A 5,127-nucleotide genomic window follows, 5' to 3' on the forward strand; every position below is an offset into this window, starting at 1 on the left:
TGATACAGACTCTTCTTCATGATCATCACCAAGTTTTGACAAAGAAACAATCATTCACAACATCAATTGCTCATACACTGACTGTAGAAGGAAATGTAAATAGATCTGCTTTCAAACCAGACTATTGCATTTGATTAAAGAGTTGCAGTGCCTCTTCGCCAAGCCCACTCTGGGCATATCCATTTTCCAATGCTTCTAGATTGGCACAAGCACTAACGACACTAGCAAAAGTTTTAATAATCTAGCATCAAGCTTGTCGATTGCATAGTCTAGAAAAGTTCAAGGGCTTCTTGATCATGTTCATGCTGAGAATAACCCCGCCTCGCTGATTTTGAATGAATTCTGAACTGGTTCTTGATCCATGGACATTTTCTTGGCTTTCTGAATGATAACAGTGTAACCACCTTCAGTATTTGGCACAAACTCTTCGCTATAGGTCACCTCCCAGCCCACCACTATTATATCCCAAACCAATGAAGATCCAACCTCTATTATGGGAATCTCAATTATCTGCTTGGCTGCTGGTTTAATGAACAGCTCAGAAACTCCACCGTCTGCTGCAGAGAACTCAGCATCATTTTCCCTACTTAGACCTCCATACTGCACCGGCACGTACTTAGGTGAAATGTACTTGCATAAGGTCTCTATCACTCTAGCAAGGCGAGCAACAACAAACTTGCTCTAAGTTCACTGTTGTCAGGAATGGAGATATCATTGCAGACATCACTGCATACCACCAAGGTACATGCACAAAGATCTTCCTAGCAACTAACTCTGGATAGTTGTCCTGTTAGATGTCCAAAGCCTTCTGGGTAGCTTGTCGTAAATTTTTCTTGCTGGGTCTGGGTGAATTCTTAAGGTCAGTAATTTGGACCATGGAATTTACACCTCCAGGCTTGAGGCTCAACTACTGGATTCCCCTCTCCAATAACTATATTCTCCACCGGAGAAACCTATCACATTTCTCAATATCACCAAATGACTTTTGGTAAGTCTCCTTGTCCTGGAAAACCCCATAAACATTATAGCACACTGGATGCCCTTCCTTATCATACCCATGCATGTAAGCCACACCATCGTATTCAATACCAAAATCCTCTTCCAAAATACTATCAGCACTGAATCGTTTCCTCCAGAGAATTGTGTTCTTGAGCATGGTGAAGGCTTCTGCAACCTTGAAATCTCTGGCTCGGAGAAACTTCAGAAAGATCACATCAGTTCTTTCATCACCGTGTGTATGGAGAAGAGGCACCCCCCCAAAGGTAGATGTCCTCCACGGGTTGAAGTTCAACCTCCACAGTTTCTTTGGTTACACTAACCTCAGCAGGGGTTTCCGCAGTCTCAGCAGATGTTTCTGCCAATGGAGCTGAAACAACAACAACTACTATTTCTTCATGCTTTGGCACATCGCCCTTAGCCGGTACTTCAATCGTTTCAGTGACTGTTACTACAGCCTCTTCCTTTTTTTTTTTTTTTAACCTCCTCTTCACCGACCTTACAATCTACTTCACTGGTAGTTTCTACAATTTTCACATCTTCCACTGTACCCTTAACCTCTTCTTCTTTGGTTTCGGGGGTTTTGGCATCCTCTTCACCCTTTGTTTCTATTTCTTTCGCTCCTTCTTTAGTTTCCTCTTTAGTTGCTTCTTTGGCCTCGGTAGCTTCGGCCCCTTTGGTTTCGGGTTCTTTGGGAGGAGGTTCGGTGAATTCATTGTTTTTCATTGCTTCTTCAACTCGGAGCTTAAGCTCTTGCAAGGCTTTCTTCTCAGGTTCTTTCAGATCTGAGACAAAGTAGCTTTCCTCTTTGAAGGAAGTGCCCTGAGGTTCCAAGCTTGGACTGCTAGCAACAATTCCATTGTCTGCCTTGATCTCTTCTTCTTTACTTTTGACTATTTCAGGCTCAGCTACCGGTGCAGGTGCTGTAATTACTTCCTTCACAGTTTTAGTTACTTCAGTTGACATCGTGGTATTTGTAGCAGTAGCAGCAGGTGCAGGTGATTCTTCTGTGCTGGCGGCCATCAATTACTGTCTCTTAATGAACAAATAGTAGTCTTCGTGAGCGCTCATGGGAAGTTTGAGTTGCTTTATCCTCTTCTGCAAACTCCTACTGTCTTTGCCCGACGAATGCAAGTAACCTGATGCAGAACTTCCAATTCTCCGCAAGTTGAAATCATAGAAGTCCAGCAAACGACATCTCTTTGAATCATTTTGTCAAACACTCGACGGGCATCCTTTATCCACCCACATTTCGCATACATGTCCACTAGAGCAGTTCTCAAATGGACATCGGATTCAATCTATCTTTGACAACGTGATTATGAACCCTCTTTACATCTTATACGGCTGATAAACTAGCACATGCCTTGAATGGTAACATCGAACTGTTTGGATTCTGCCATTCATAGAACTACATTTGATAGCAAACCTTAAGCATTTCCATGTAAAAACTACCGTTCGCATACTCTTGTATCCTTGCATTCCAAAATGAAATGTTGTCACCAGTTTTGCTAAATTTCCCCAGACTTCTCTCCTGATGGATTATTCAATGAACAATTGGGCATGGAGTTGCTGGAGTTGGTTAAGATTTTTGCATGCCTATAATCGAGAAAAAGAAATATCTGCATACTGGTAATGATAATAATTGTTTTTGTAATCTTTCTCTGATTTTTCCGACAACCTGTAGGACCATAATTGGCACCACCATAATCTGAACCATAGCTCCCAATCCAAACTCCTCACAGATGCTATGCATGGATTTGCGGTTAGGCTACTTAAACAAACTGTCTATCAAGGGGCTGCATAATTGTTTCATTTCCATTGTTGCAAATCGCCTTCATGTACATATTTGAGTTTTTATTGAAAGAACTTTGAATAGGTTAATGACTACTTATAAAGGTTAATAAAAATGTGTTTTTGGTAGCTCTCATTAACCTTTTGAGAGTTTAGGTTAGGAAAAACGTGTCTTCGAATGTTATCATTAACCTATAGGGGAGGTTAAGAAAAACGTATTTTTAGTGGTTAACATTAACCTTTTACTTGGAGGTTAAGAAAAACACGTTTTTGATGGTTAACATTAACCTATAGGAGAGGTTAAGAAAAACGTATTTTTAGTGGTTAAGATTAACCTTTTAAGAAGTTAAAGGTTAATAAATACGTGTTTTTTTTTTTTGGCGGCAATCATTAACCTTTTATATCTGGAGGCTCAGAAGCTGGATTTCAATGATCTCAAGTGCTGTACGGAACTACTAACAAGTCGGGGACATGGAGACTTAAAGATTTGCAGATTTCACAGATAAAATGATCAATTTAAGGCTTAAAATTGGACAATTTAATAAAAATTAACCAAGGCTTATAAAATTGAAAGAATTTTATAACCGGGCAACAATTTTGTACCATGATTGTCACCTTTTGAATACTTAAATGTTTTCTTTTTAACACTGTGGCATTAAATTTGAAAAACATCTGACCGATCATATTAGCCTTGTTGGAAATTGGGTGGATGTTGTGATGTGACCAGAAGATGAATAGTGCTAAGAAAAACACATTTATAAGTAGATGGTCCACTGGGAAACCAACTGAATCCACGCTTTTTTGAAGGCTATTGTATTGCTGTTACAGAACTACCAAATAAAAACCTTATTGTTATTTATAGAAAGTAAATGTCAGGAAGGAGGAGGAGAGTGGCTATGATCATGTAATAATATTGATTATTATAGAATGTTAGATTATTTGGTTCAAGTCTAGGGTTCATTTTTAAAATAAAAGGTATTTCTTGAAAGGAGGTGCAACTAAAAGTTCTTTGATCATGATTGAACTTAATATGGACTGTCTCGAGAAACACACATGTTTCATTGAAGGAGATAATAGTAATCTCTACCCATGGATGTTATGGATGGAAGATAATTATTGTGGTAGAACAAAATATTAAACTGCATTTAGAAAATAGATTAAGGTTGCATGTCTAAGGACATAAGGTAAAATTTCATACTTGGCAGAAGGGGATGGACCAGTAGTTGACCATAAGATTGGGAAGTTGATGGCATAGTCAACATCAAAGTTGATAGTGACTTGGTGGCTATGGGAAGAATGACATGGGGTCAAAATCAAAGTGGATTATCATTGCAATAAAGAAACAATGGCAAAGGACAACCCTAGAAGATAGAAACTTTTTATGGCTCTATATGCAAAAAGACTCCACACTTCATGCTTAGTGTCTTTCCTAGATTTGAGAAAAATTCTTTTAATTTGAGTTATGAATAGTTATAGAAATATGTGAAATGATAGTTAGTGAGTCCTGAATAGAAAAGATAATATATCATTTCAAAATTAATTAATCTTATTCTTTTAAATATAAATTAACTTTTGTATTAATCAAAATTTAAATATAAAAATAAATCTTAACTATAAAATTAATAATATGAACAACATATGGCTTTATAAAAAAATAATTATGTTTCTAATCAAGTAAACATTTTAAAACAACATACTATTCGTATAGTTAATTGAATATATCTTGAACATTTTGTTATAATTGATTCTAAAATATCATTACATATATTAATCATTTTCTAATATTCTAAAGTTTAGAAAAAATAAAATTTAGTAATACAATTATAAAATATTTAATTTAGAAGATTTTTTTTTTCATATAATAATCAAATGAGACTTACCTATAGTACCACTTTTCCATCTTTCCAATTCCATCTATTCTTGAGTAAATCCACCAAACAAAGCTGAAGTTATTTTCCTGAAATAAAAAGCAAATACTTTTTAATTTTCTTGACTATAAAGCAGATATTTTTAATTAATAGGAAAGGTCTATGCATCAAAAAAAATATGTTATTATCTTTCACCATAAATTAAATAAATTTTTTGTTGTTGCATAAACTTCAAACACACTACCAAATAAATAAAAGTGAAAAAATGAGTACAAAAAATTAAAAGGAAAAAATATTACATCATAATTATAATAAGATCATAAATAATCCCCACATAGATTAAAGAACTAACTAAAAGGAATTAAAAGATGACAAAAACTTATTTATTGTTTTTAAAAATAAATCTTTTTTATTATCTATATATATATCATTAATTAAATATAAAGTAAAATAAGTGGCTTGTAGTTGC

General features: G+C 35.5%; 1 pseudogene; it reads right to left on the bottom strand.

Annotated features, from left to right (window-relative positions):
- Positions 1 to 300: 300 nt before the first annotated feature.
- Positions 301 to 2,068, bottom strand: LOC149528194 (patellin-6 pseudogene; annotated as a pseudogene).
- Positions 2,069 to 5,127: the final 3,059 nt, after the last annotated feature.

The sequence above is a fragment of the Cupressus sempervirens genome, chromosome 11 (assembly GCF_028749045.1).
Source record: "Cupressus sempervirens isolate cs-2001-9-10 chromosome 11, ASM2874904v1, whole genome shotgun sequence".
NCBI lineage: Eukaryota > Viridiplantae > Streptophyta > Pinopsida > Cupressales > Cupressaceae > Cupressus > Cupressus sempervirens.